Genomic DNA, 14,303 nt, shown 5'->3' on the forward strand with positions numbered 1-14,303 from the left:
GAACAAGCACACGTGTGCACACATTCTTTGTGGAGTCAGAGTGTTCTCACCATGTATCCCTGGCTGACCGGAAGTTCAGTTTGTACACCAGGTTGGCCTCCAGTGGTGAGTAAGATTTTTAAGGTTGTAGTTGAGTGTCACTAGCTAAAAGCTCAACCTTTTCTTGTCTGGAATATAGACAATCTATCATAGACAGTGAAAACTTAAAACTCCTCGCTGTCTCTGATTTGAGTAGGCGTAGAGCAAGAGAATGCTCCTTTTTCAGTAGCCCCAGTTAATACCTCCTGGTGTAAGGGGTTGTGTGTATGTGTCTTGTTGTTGTTTAGTTTTGACCCATGAGCTGGGAGTTGTTTGGTTATGTTTTCTTGTACACATTTATTATTCCATTTCCAGTATTGAATGTGACTATTCAAGAATAGATATCTTAACTATCTAGAACACAGATTCATAAGGTTTTAAAATTTGTTATTGTGAGAAAATGAGGGCGACAAGATGGCTCAGCAGGTAAAGGAGTCATTGCCCAGCCTGGTTGATGACCTGGGTTCAGTCTAGGAGGAGAGAACTGACTCCCACCAGCTGCCCTCTGAACGCCACATGCACACTATGGCACACGGGTACCTCACGTATATGCACCTATGCAAATAAAATTGAAAATGTAACAAAAACTTTAAAAATATTATTAAGTTTCTAAACTACTTGATGAGATGTTATATGCTGTCTTCATGAAAGTCCTGACTTTAAATCTTGAGTGTGTTTTGTGTTGTTATGGTTTATAATTTTGCTTTCAGTTGGTTTAGGACTTTAATATCTCTCCACTTCCAGTCACAGGAGCTCTGAGTGGTTATCTAGGAGGAAGTGTTTGACCTTCGACCCGACCTGTTCACTTTGCTTCAGGGCTGTGCTAAAGAATACTTTTGATTACTATTTTTAAAACGTAAGAGAAAGTGCTACAGAGAGAAAGGGTTTGGAAGTCTCTGCTGGGGACTAAACCTCAGAGCAGGCTGCAGCAGGCCTCATCATGGCCAGCGCCAGGCCAGGTCAGTTCACCGGTTCTCTGGTTCTTCTCCGGGCTGCTGTAAGTAGCAGGTGCTGCGGGCATGCAGCTGCCTCGATGGAGGAGTTCCGATTCCATCTGCTTAGGCTGGATCTGTAAAAATCGCTTTGTTTCTCAGAAACATCTTATTTGTCTTGGGCATTAGCCAGGCCTCTAATGTGGGTGGTGTGTGCTGAGTCTTGCCTTGCTGTCAGCTCAGACTTTTGTGTGAAGCCAGTCTGCAGCCTGTCGGAGACTTCAGGGTGGATGAGGAATGTGCTCTCGCGTGTGCACAGATGGCTGAGGTGGGTGATCTGGTGGCATGAGACGATGGCAGAAGAGGCCAGGTAAGGGAGATGGAGCCTCCCTCAGCAGGGCCATGGCGTTGCATCTGGACAGCTGTTCTTGGTGATCCATGGATTCCGGGGTACTCTTATCCTGTCAAGGATGGTTAGATGTTAATGGTGAAATTGGCTCTGGACAGTCAGTTAAACATGCCACTAAAATTCTAAGTATGTCTGTCTTCCCTTCTCACTTCTTTCTCTCCTCTCCCCTCTCATTTCCCTCCCTCCCTCCTTACCCTCTGCAGTCAGCTACCAAAACCACCTAGGGTACTCAACTCTAACAGGCAAAATAAACCAGAATATAGCCCTTATAAAGGGATCACTCTCTTTAAAAATCTTTTATTGAGTCTAATTAATCTCTAGGCCTAATTTATAATAAACTTTATTGTGGAGCAGAAAGGAGGCGCCATGAATGGCTATAACACACCTTCATGCCTCTGAAAGCCTCTGCTGGGTATACATTCTCCCCCTTTCTCCATCTCTCCCTCCCTCTCTCATCCCCCCCCCCCCCCACACACACACTCACACCTACTGGACCTTGCACTCTTACCTACAGCTGCATGGGAAATGGTCGCACTAGCTTCACAGGGCAGACAGAACGTGCACTGCAGTGTAGTAAGATGCTGACTCTAAATTGGAACAGGTCTTGATGTTTCTCATTTCAGTTTCTTTGGATCGTTTCACTAATTCTCGTCGTTGGGCTTAAGACTTTTTCAAACATTCTTTGGCCCTGGGAGGGAGTTGTATAACCATAAAACTTGAGAATCCTGGCCCTGGAATAGATGTTACTTTAAAACCCCAAGGACAGAAAATTGAATACAGCTGTGCAGAAGGAAAAAAAGCAGAATGCTGGTCCCAGGCTATAGGCATCCTGACCAGCTTTCCCAGGGCACTCGGGCTGTAGACCTGGAGATGGGAGAGGGTGCTGCTTCGGGAGGGAGCCAGCTCTTCCTCAGAGCTGAGCTGTTGTTGGGCGGGTGCAGGCAGCTCTCTTGACTGTGCTCTGCTCGGGCTGTGGCCCTCCCTGCGGAGGAGTGGGGTTTCTGGGTCATTTTGTGAGGCATGATTCACAGGCCTTACACTTCCTAGGAAAGTAACCCCAGAGCCTAAATGCAGCCCTTTGGGTCAGAAGAGCCTTAATAGATCCCTTCTGCTGCTGTGGCCATGGGGCTTCTTTGCCCAGTAGGCAAAGAAGTCTTCTGCACTGTGGTCCCGAGAACAAGGCGTCCCCTTCCCACAACCCCAGCCCAAGTATGAAAATCAAGATGTCGATTCTGATGTTTGCATGTTGACTCCCTCAATTCGGGCTGTCCCTCTCAGGGAGCAGCCACCACAGGCCCTGACCTGTGGCAGCCTGGCATTAATCACGTCTCTCTTTGTTAGACCGTGTAACTATGATTTGTACTTCTTCCTTTACAAGATTAGATTACTGTAAGTTTCATATCCTGGATGGCCCACTAGGGATTTCAATTCATACTCGCTGGTACAGGAAGCAGTCTCCTGTTTCTGGGGAGAAAGGAGTAAACTTGCCTGCTTGGCCATCATCTGAACACGTTGGGCAGGGCCTCTCTGAAAAGCAATCCTGCCTTGAGGACTTACCGTATCGGATAGCTGTCCATGAAGGCTGCTGTGCCTCTGCGTGAGTATGGTCCCTGGGAGGTGGGTTTGCTTAAGTGATGCACGGTGAAAGCCAGGGAGCTCAGTGCTGACATCAGACTGTTTAATGAGAGAGCTCTTCCCCAAAGAGGCACCCTGAAAGGAGGCAGACTAAGTCAGCCCAGAGCCAGCCTGCGGTACTATCACGGGTGGGAGGAAGCGAATCTGCCTTGAAACTATTCTAAGTTTGGTATTTTTTCTATGGAACATACATCTCTCTGTGTGTGTATGTGTGTGTATATGTGTTCTCTCTCTCTCTCTCTCTCTCTCTCTCTCTCTTTCTCTCTCTGTCTCTCTCTCTCTCTCTCTGTGTGTGTGTGTGTTTGTGTGTGTGTGTGTAGGTCACAGGTATAAGGTATCTTCCTGAGTCACTCTCCATTTTAGTTTTTGGGACTCACCATTAGGCTAGATTGACTGGCCAGTGAGACCCAGCGACCTTCTTGTCTCTCTCTAGTGGTGGAGTTACAAGCTGTGCCCAGCTTTTATGTGGGTCATAGGGTCCTCATGCTTTCACAGCAAGCCCTTCACCAGCTATGCCATCTCCCAAGCCCTGGAACTTATCTCATTGTAGTCTTTCAGCAACTCTTTATTGGCCTATCTCATAGGCACTCTTCTAAGCTCTGGAGACAAACAATGGCCACAAAGTGGACAGAAATGTCTGTCCTCACACCGGCCGTGTTTCATGAGCCTGTGTCAGTGGAGTCATGAGCAGATGCATGGGTGGAAGGGGGGCCTAGGGAGGAACTCTGCAGCAAATGCTCATGCCGATGTATTAACTTCCTCCCTTCTCCCACACAGTGGGCCTTGCTTCCTCTCCTACTGCAACATGGACCATGTGTGCTTTTGAGCCAGTCCACTGCTCTTGTGCGTGGTCGTGAGTAATTCACCTGGTGTCTAGACCCAGTTGGGAACTCCAGATCTTTGAAGGGCCGGTCTGCCACACCAGGTCCTTGGAGAAGGAAGATGAAGTGTGCCTTGTTCTTTCTGTTTTGTTTTCCTGCCTAACGAACCGCCTTTCTTCCCACTTGACTCATGGACTCCATCTCTCTTGTGCCCCCTTCCTTTCATGGTCCCTTCTGCCCCTCACTCCCACCCTTGGAAGCTGTTGTGGTTCTGCTCTGTGAAATTTGAGCTGGTGCTTTGCCTGGGAATGACAGAGCCTTGGTTCTTGTAGAACTGACTGTAGCCGCGGTAGGAGACCTCATCTAGGCCATTAATTTTCAGTGCCTGGACACAAACCAAACCTTCCCTGATGGCAAGGAAATGAGAACTCTAAGAAACCGAAGTACATGTTTGATGAAACTAAACTTCCAATTGCTTATTTTTCCTCAGCTTGTACCATTGGGACCTGTGTTTCCAATGCCCAGCGGAAGCCACAGGCACCTGCAGGGTGGGGCAGCTGAGTGTCCCAGAGAGAGTGTGCAGTGAGGGTTCAGTGCTGGAGCGTGTGTACTGTGGAGGGAGCCAGCATCAGAGAATGACCACACTGTGTAATGGCCAGCACCATAGGACACTAAGCCATGAAAATTCATTGCTGTATGATTACTATATCGTGAGAACCCCGTGTTACAGAAAGCCTGTGCCATGGAGGGTCCGGTGCTGTAGGATGGTGAGCCTAGTTACGGTGTAGATCGATTGTGTAGTTCAGGGCCCAGCACTGTAGAATGCTGTACCATGGAGGGTGCTAAGCTGTAGAATCCTGAGCTATGGTGGGCACAGCTCTCTAGAATGACTTTCCTGTAGATTCCAGCTCTGTAGAATGGCTGGACTGGGGAGGGTCCAGCACTAAAGGGTTACTATACTAGGGACTGTTCAGTGATGCTGTTCTATATAGGGAGTGTTCAGTGCTGTAGTATTGCTGAAGGTTCAGACTTCAGAATGACTGTCCAGCAGAGTCCAGCACAGTTAACTATATCATGTAGGGTCCAGTGTGGACACTGTACCATGCTGTGTCAAGTGCTGTGCAATAACTGTACCCTGCAAGATCCAGTGTACTGATGAGTGTCCAGTACTGTCAGATGGCTATACCAAAGAGAGTCCAGTTTTGTAAATTAACTACTGTGCAGACTCCACCTCTATAGAATGATAGCACTGAGGAGGGCATAGGTCTACAGAATGACAGGACTGTCAAAGGTCCAGAAGTATACAATGACTGTACATGGTCCAGTGCTGCAGGATGACTGTACTCTGTGCTGTAGGACGATTGTGCTGTGAAGGGTTCAGTGCTATAGGATGACTGTACTCTGTGCTGTAGGATGATTGTGCTGTGAAGGGTCCAGTGCTATAGGATGACTGTACTCTGTGCTGTAGGATGATTGTGCTGTGAAGGGATCACTGCTATAGGATGACTGTACTCTGTGCTGTAGGATGATTGTGCTGTGAAGGGATCACTGCTATAGGATGACTGTACTCTGTGCTGTAGGACGATTGTGCTGTGAAGGGACCAGTGCTATAGGATGACTGTACTCTGTGCTGTAGGACGATTGTGCTGTGAAGGGTTCAGTGCTATAGGATGACTGTACTCTGTGCTGTAGGATGATTGTGCTGTGAAGGGTCCAGTGCTATAGGATGACTGTACTCTGTGCTGTAGGACGATTGTGCTGTGAAGGGATCACTGCTATAGGATGACTATACTCTGTGCTGTAGGATGATTGTGCTGTGAAGGGATCACTGCTATAGGATGACTGTACTCTGTGCTGTAGGATGATTGTGCTGTGAAGGGTTCAGTGTCTTAGCATAACTATAATATGCAGTGTCAGTACCATAGAACAACTGTACCATGGAGTGTACAGCTCTGTAGAATTATTGTACTGTCAGGGGTCTAGCAATGCAGAGCAACTATATGTGCATGATTCAGTGTTGCAGGATGATTGTACTGTTCAGATGGAGCACTGTAGAATGACTGTACAGTCAGGGGTCTAGCAATACGGAGCAACTATATGTGCATGGTTCAATGCTACAGGGTGATGGTGCTGTTCAGAATCTGGCACTGTAGAATGACTGTGCTGTGCATGGTCCGGCTCTGTAGAATGACAATTGTTGTGGGAACAGTGCTATAGAATTGCAGTACCATTGAGTGTCAAGTACTGTGAAATTATTATACCACTGAGGGTCCAACTGTATGGATACTGCAGCTTCCCCTCATTATAGGTTGATTGGACTCTTGAATTGCCATGATATTCCCATCACTTGTTTCTGGATGTGGTGAGGAGGTTCTATCTCCTGGGTTGCATAATGTGCCCTGTGCTACTAGCTGGGAGGTGCGCATCTCTGAGAGCATGTTCTTCAGAGACCTCCTCGCTCCTCCAGTAGCCAGTGTGTGTAACGCTCCTGGTATCATTGGGCACAGCACAACCGCTTCCCTTCTTCTGGCAGTGCTTGGGAAGAGGCCCATCATGCTCTACATTCATGTTGGTGTTTAGGCCCAGCAAGGAAACTACCATGGTACTGTGCCTGGTGATGTTGGTAGCTATGTGGAAAGGAAATCCTCACCCCCTTGGGCATGTCCATAAGCTCTACCTCACTTTTAAGAGCCTCTGGGGTTCTGCCATGCCATGTCTACTTCTTCAGAGAGACAGAAAATCCCTGGTTTTATACATCCAGCAGCCTAACTGGAGCATATCACACTCCGTACATCTCTGATTTCTTGTCAGACTCTTACCCTGGTGTCCGGGAATGCAGTGTTGGTCCAGCCGAAATTGAGGCTGGGTCCCTGGAACCTGCTCCAGGCTCACCCCTGGCAAACTCCCATTTCATTTTGATCATGAGGCCAGCACTGGCTGGGTTGAGCCTTGTAGCACACCCATTGCCCTGGAACCGCTGCCACTTGGGAGAATCAGCTGCATCATTTGTTCAACCCACTGACTTCCAAATGACCCTGGAGCCCAAAAGATCGTCATCTGAGGCCAGTTAAGTGTGCCAAACGCTTTCAGAAAGAGAGCACAGACAGAAAGACTCCACAGATTGACCAAATGAGCGGGAGAGCAGGAGATTGACTGGAAACCATCACCACTGAAGACATTTGCCTTTTAAATAAAGCTCCTCACAAGCAAAATGACTATGGTACAGATAGCCACAGCGTTAGACCCACACTAAAGCGTGGGCATAGATACAAGGAGACCATGCATATCCCTGTCAGAACCCAAAGCTCTCTAAAAAAAAAAAAATAAAGAATGAATCCAAGTCATATCCTGCCACAGCAGGAATCAGGATAGTCTGTGGGTTCTGGCTGTGCAGCCTTTCATCCCCTGGAAATGAGTATCTTTAAAAAGACTTTAAGTGATTGCTAAAGATCATTGCCATTCGAAAGCAGTACTCTTCAGAAGGCAGAATGCTGTGGGACAATGGTCTTGTATCCTGTAAAGATTTGCCACTTGTATTGGCTTAATAAAATGCTGATTGACCTATTAGCTCAGGTTTTCTTATTAATAATTCTTACATTTTGCATTAAGCCATAATTCTTGTCTGTGCTGGCCATGTGGCCTGGCACCTTTTATCAATGAAGCATTCTCATCTTGCGTCCTCTGCATCTAGGTGATGACTGCAGATTGAGCCTTTCCTCTTCCTAGAATTCTCCAATTCTGGTGACCCTGCCTATACTTCCTGCCTGGCTACTGGCCAATCAGCATTTTATTAAACAAATACAAGTGACAAATCTTTAGAGGATACAAGGCCATGTAGCTGCTACCAGGAACAGATATGCCTTCACTGGAGCCTACTGAAACTTTGCCAGTTGGCCACGACCTCATGGTGATGCACAGATTAATGGAGATGGGTTGGTTTAGGATGTAAAAGCTAGCCAATAAGAAGCCTGAGCTAATAGGCTAACCAGTTTGTAATTAATGTAGGCCTCTGTTGTTTCTTTGGGACTGAACGACTCTGGGACCAAGCAGGACAGAAACCTCTGTCAACAGCAGAAGGCTTAGAGTATTGTGGCCTTGTTTTCCCTGGTCAAACTCTGATGTCATTACTATTTTAGAACAAGAAGGGACATAATGAGACTAAGGCTTTTGCCCAGTAACACTTGGGCAGCTCTACCTAGTTCATTTTCTGCATTCTGCATTGATTGATGACCCTGAGAAAAAGAAAAGTATCTTGTGGCTGTATCTAGGGGCTTGGGAATGTGTTATCCCCAAAACCCAAATAAAGAAGCTGAGCGAGGCAGTATGCTCTTAAAATCCCAGCATTGGGAAGGAGGAGCCAAGAGCTTCCCTGGAGCTCACTGTCCATCAGCTGTGTCTAATCAGCAGTCCTAGGTCTCAAGAAGAGACTGTCTTAAGACAAACAAACAAAAAACAAAGCTGGATGACACTTCATGAAGGATGACATCCAAGGCTAATGTCTGGCTGGTGTGGGACAATTGTATTCTGTCAATTATATTTTAAATAAATGCTCATTGGTCAGTAGCCAGGCAGGAAGTATAGGCAGGACAACCAGACAGGAAGTAAAAGTGGGTCAAGGAGAACAGGGGTATTCTGAGAAGAAGGAAGCTCTTTCTGCAGCTGTTATCCCACCACAGAAGAAGCAAGATGTGACTACCTCGCTGAAAAAAGGTACCAAGCCATGTGGCTAGCATAGACAAGAATAATGGGCTAATATAAATTATAAGAGTTAATAAGAAGACTGAGCTAGTGGGCCAATCAATTTATAATTAATGTGGACTTCTGTGTGATTTCTTTGGGACTTAACGATTGTGGGAACTGGGCAGGACAGAAACCTCAGTCAACATCTGGCTGCCACATGCATGTGCACAAACAAACATGTACATAACCCATACACATGTAAACAAAAGGAAACAGGAGAAGGATCGGGGAGAAAGAGAGGGAGGGAAGGATTAGTAAATGTGGAGGGGGGAAGAGAGAGAGAGAGAGAGAGAGAGAGAGAGAGAGAGAGATCTCCCCACAAGTGCTTTCAATGCTAGTGATAGAACTTCATATCACAGATGTTTATTTTTTTCCCAAAGGCACTGGTTTATAAACAAATGTTTATTACATGGATGAAGTGGCTGACTAACGATCATGGTTTCCTGCATTTTCAGAACCAGGGAAGAGTTTAGTGGAATTTCCAGGATGGTGAGGGTTTCCTAAGTGAGAATGAGGGAAAGGCGCCTTTTTCCATCAGTATGACCTATGTGCCTGCTCATGGTTGTGTCCAGACGCTTGATACAACTAACGAGGTGTGAGGTTCCTGCAATTTGCCCGCTAGACATACCCACTTTCACTTTTGTTTTCAAAAGTGCGAGGTGATACCTGGAGAAATTCCTCATAGTGCTCTAAGGGCAAATTAGTCCTTGGTCTAGAACAAGATCACCCACCTCAAGGTTCAATGTAGTTTCTCATGGACTTTCATTAAATCCTTTCTTTAGACAATTTAGTGTTACAGCTTGGCTAATGAGTGAGGGGAAGAGTAACTGCTACCCACCTGTCCAGGAGAGGCAGCTCCTCATAGGTTGGCACTGAAAATCCAAGCTTAGAGGGATGCCAGGGCAGGGAGCTGTTGAAGGCCCGTCTGGAAGCAGCATTCTCGGTGGTTTGAGGGTGGTAAGAGGAAGAGCTTGGAGGAACCCCTATCACAGCCCTGCCTGGACACTGAGAGGAAATAGACAAGAATGCTGATGCTTACACCACAAGGCTCGGTGTTTTCAGAGATTCTGTAATTAGGGGTGGACCTGGCTCCTAATTTGGGGGTACGAGATGCAGGGGTAAAGGGTGGTCAGTTGAGAAAAATTATTAATTTCCACAGTCAGAGCATTATTTGTTGTGAGTTTCCTGTTACTGGGAGACATCCTGGGCAGCTGGGGAAATGGCTCAGTAGGTAAAGGGCCTACCGCACAAGTGTGAAGCCTGAGCTCAATCCTCAGCACCTATGTGAAAAGCAAGCCACGGGTACTTGGCATGGAGACAGGAAGAATACTGGAGTTTATTGGCGGCCAGCCTTAAAAGAACAAAAGACAAAACAAGCAAACAAACAAAAAACCAATAAGATTTAGGTTTAGTGAGAGACCCTTCCTCAAGGGAATATGGTCGAGAGTGATGAGGGGGGACACCCAAAGTCCTTCTCTGACTTCTGTGCATGCTCATAGGTGCACACAAACACACAAGCAGCACATGCATATGCACACACAAATATGAAATAAATAAATAGAATAAATAAAAATTAAAAAGAATACAAGGATACCATGTCTCCTTCCCCAGGGTTCCCCAGTGGAATGTCCTATAAAGAGATTGTATCTCCTTACCCAGTCCCCGTGGGAACATCTTGCAAACTTTGGAGCAGGATTCCAACCAGGACACTGCTATTGGCACAGTCAGTAGACGAATGGAGAGTCATGTAATAAGGGGGACCCCCACACACATTTCCTCCTGTAGCCTGCTTACTGCACCCTTAACCGCTGTTCATCACTGCCTGCTCTTCAGCACCTGGGAGGCAGGCAGATCTCTGAGTTTGACACCAGCCTGGTCTACAGAGTGAAGAATGGAACATTCAAGGCTACACAGAGAAATCCTATATTAAAAAAAAAACAAAACAAACAAACAAACAAAAAGCAGACAGGGTTGGGAGATATCTCAGTGGGGAAGACTGAAATGGATTATTAAAAATGCTACAGGATCCCCGGCAGCAGCAGGTGGCAGGCAGCAGGCCATGTGGTGGCAGGCAGTGGGCAGGGGATCCTGAGAACAGCCAGTCCCAGGTAGGGATAGCTGCAGGTCCCTGAGTGGTGGCTGGTCCAGGGCAGGGAGACATGTGGTGGCGGGCAAGAGACAGAGACATGGATAGGCATGCCCTACAGAGTAAGGTTGAATATTTATTCAGTGGGTTATGGAGGGGGAAGGGAGAAGGGGAGAAGAGAGAGAGAGAGCAAAGGAAGGGACAGAAGGGGGGAAGGGGAGAAGTGGGGAGAGGCAGAAGCAGCCTCTTAGAGAGGGAGACAGAAAAGGGGAGGAACTCAGGCTGGAAGCTGAAGATCAGCCTGCCTCAGTGGACTGGGGAGGGAGTAGGCATGGCTTGTCTCTTAAAGAGACAGAACAGCTCATTACAAAGACACTTGCTCTTCTCAGCATGTAAAAACTTTGTGTTCCCCTAGCCCCAGTGTTGAAGGAGTGGAGACAGACAGCATCCTGGGACCTAGCTGGACAGGCAACCAACATGAAACAGTATAAGCTTCAGGTTTAATGAGAATTGGGCTGCCTCATGCAATAAGGAAATCCATAAAGGAAGGTACCCAATGTCTTCCACTGGCCTTGAATGTGTGCAGATGGACATAAATACCTGTGCACACACAGGTACACACCACACACAACACCAACCAGCATTTAAACAAGATAAAATAAGCCTAACTATGAGGGAAACACTCAATGTGTAAGAGAGACAATAAGATAGGAATTGTAGCTCAAATTAAATGCCAAAGTTGTGCCGAAAAATTTAGTATGCCTGTCATCTGGAAGTCAGTTAAAAATTGACTTGACAAACTTTTCTAACCTTTTAACAAAATAGTCTGAAACTAATGTCTAATTGTCACACCTGTCCATGCTATCTGCCATTTTTTTTAAAATCTGCATATGAAAATCATACACATTTGTAAGGCTATGGACGGAGTTAGGACATTCTCCTTCCTCCATGGCGGCAGTCTTTTTTCAGTATTGTGAACCATGCCACACAGCACTGTCATCTGTCCACCTGGCCATGGGTTATGTTTTTAGAAGTAGATATTGTCCTGCAGAGTTAATTAGTGACAGGAATTTTTACCCTCGTTGTGAGCCCTCCTTACTCCTGGGTGATGCAGCTGGTGGTCTGGGAACCCGTGACACTCAGAGGCTTATCAGCCAGAGGCCACACACAGCAGGCAGCATTGCTCTGGGCCTGGGATTTAATGAGCTTTGTGATTTACATTGAAGCTATTACAGACAATTAAGACTCACCCTTACCCTTGTAACAACAGAATGCTTGCCCTGGTAAGTACTTTCGTAAGTGGAGTTGGAATCTTTAGTTTCTGTGTTTAGAAAGTGCAAGGGGCCATTTAAGAAGTGGTTGCAACTGTTTTTTGTTTTGGTTTTTGTTTCCTTTGTTTTTAGTGGTTAAAGTCTGTCTGATTTTGAAGGGATAGCAGTCACTATATCCCGGTCCTGTGGGCTGGGAGGATAAACCGAAACCGGGGTTGTAAGAAAAATTTTTATGTTGCTTTACCGAGAGTTCTTCCGACAATGCCGTCTTCCTCTGCTGGGCAGTACTAAGCAGTGTCGAGGGCTACACAGTTGTCAGTGTGTGAAGATCTGTGTGACTTGTGTGCGCTGTGCCACTTGTGTCTGGTTCTTTGTGTGGTGTTTAGGATCCCGGTTTCATCCACGACGCCTTGTTCTTTCTTTTAGTTTTAGCATTGGAGGCACGTTTGCTTGTCTAATTCTGTATTGTCACCTGTCCAGCAGCCTGCTGCACCTTTTTAATTTCTCTATAAAACAAACTCGAGAGTATGCAGCCAATTGAGCCACATTTGAAGTGGCAGCCGGTCAGCCCTGTTGCAACAGCTGATGGGCTCTCTCAGTGTCGAGCTATTTCTGGTCCATTAGCTGCTATCAGGCTTCTCCAGTTCAGGCCATAAAAGGCTGGTCCCATGTGGGGTTGCCGCACTGCCTCCGACTGCATCCTCCACTCAAGCATCCTCAGGTTTCATGTGGATTTACCCAGTAATGGATGACTCTGCCAAGACCAGACTGGGCAAGCGCAGCCTCGAAGACACCAGGAGCTTGGGGACTTCAAAGAGAAGACTCTTTTTGTTAATATTTTGGTGTTCTTTCCTGAAAGAGACCTTTGGGATATAGCCCTCACCTATTTCCCGAACCTGGCATCTCAACAGCCTCTGGAAAGCACCGTTCTAAATATACTCTCTGTGAATCATCCCACCGATAGCGACAGTTGCCTGGTTTGTTGACCGCTGATCTTATGCAGTGCCTGCCACTGGTCTACCTTGGAAGATTTTACTTTTGTTTAGACGTTAGAGATAGTTTTCCTTGAAGAGACTCTACTCAAGAATACCCATCGCTGAATTAGAGGGATACAGCTGTTTTGTTGTTGTTGTTTTTGTTTTTTTTTTTTGGTTTTTTTTCTTATTAAAATAGTTAATAAAGAATTTCAGTGTGATCCTGGCCCTTTTCACTTAGAGGAACAAGGATTACACAGAAACTTGAAGTAAGTGAAAAATCTTTCTATGTATCTAAATGCAGCTGCCTGGAAGAGCCTCTCTGTGAGCATGCTTCCCAGGGAGCTGCTGATATGAAGCTTTGCAGTTTCCTGCCATGCATGCTAGTTACTGCAGTTATTCCTGTGGCTACCCTGGATGCAATTTAGGTGTGTGGAAGATTGGATTTTCTTAAAACAAAAGGACCTACTTTATAGCAAAGAGAGGTTTATAGCCAATAATTTGCTTAATGGAACTAAGTAAGTATATCCTGTCTACAATTTCACATTTAAATTAGAATTTTTCACAAGGCAGAGCATTGCTTTATTTCACATCTATCTGTAAAATAGTCGCAGTCTCTCTCTGTGTCTATCTATCTATCCATCTCTTTATCTCCATCTGTCTATCTATCCATCTCTTTATCTATCTGTGTCTATATATGTATGTATGTATGTATGTATCTATCTATCTATCTATCTATTGATCGATCATCTATCTCTATCTACCTGTCTGTCTGTCTGTCTGCCTACCTACCTACCCATCATCTAGCTCTCTGTCATTCATTGTGATTCTGAGTATCAAACCCCAGGGCCTCAGGCATGCTCAGTACATGTTCTACCACTGGGCTAAACTCCCAGTCTTTGCTCATGTTATTAATTCGGCCTCAGGCATGCTCAGTACATGTTCTACCACTGGGCTAAACTCCCAGTCTTTGCTCATGTTATTAATTCAAGGGAAATGCAAATTGCCTGTGAGTCTTGTGCCCAGTCTTTGCTTTCAGGGCTCTGCCAATGATGCTTAGATTCTTTAAGTTTGACATCTAGAACAGCTTTGGTCCAGAATCTTAAAAACTCTCACCTGAGTGTCTAAATTTTGAGTTGTAGTTCATTTTTAAATTCTCCAGTGAGAGGTGTTAGTCCTGCCTTTTGAATCTCTGCTTTAATTTGGTAGTTCGGGGCTGGGAAGTAGTGGCAAGGTGTAGAACATGGCATGTTCATCACATGAACAAGTATACATAGTAACTTTCTTATCAAGTAGTAAATAGAATATTTATATTGAGACACATCACTGGAAAATCTACTGTGCTTCTCCACTGGAA

At 45.9% G+C, this 14,303-nt stretch overlaps 1 protein-coding gene across 13 annotated transcripts in view; it reads left to right on the plus strand.

Annotated features, from left to right (window-relative positions):
• Window positions 1–14,303, plus strand: part of Svil (supervillin) — a 194,984-nt gene that overhangs the window by 61,349 nt on the left and 119,332 nt on the right. Inside the window, exon 1 of one of the 13 annotated variants that reach the window (XM_041641516.1) lies at window positions 12,698–13,215. The exons of the other annotated variants lie outside the window; for them this stretch is intronic. The gene's annotated coding sequence lies outside the window, so the exon portion shown is untranslated. Of the gene's footprint in view, window positions 1–12,697; window positions 13,216–14,303 lie in introns of those variants that run through there. 13 annotated transcript variants of the gene reach the window in all.

This window comes from Microtus oregoni, unplaced genomic scaffold (assembly GCF_018167655.1).
Source record: "Microtus oregoni isolate MIOR12 unplaced genomic scaffold, Mior012 000070F_ref0000104, whole genome shotgun sequence".
Taxonomy (NCBI): Eukaryota; Metazoa; Chordata; class Mammalia; order Rodentia; family Cricetidae; genus Microtus; species Microtus oregoni.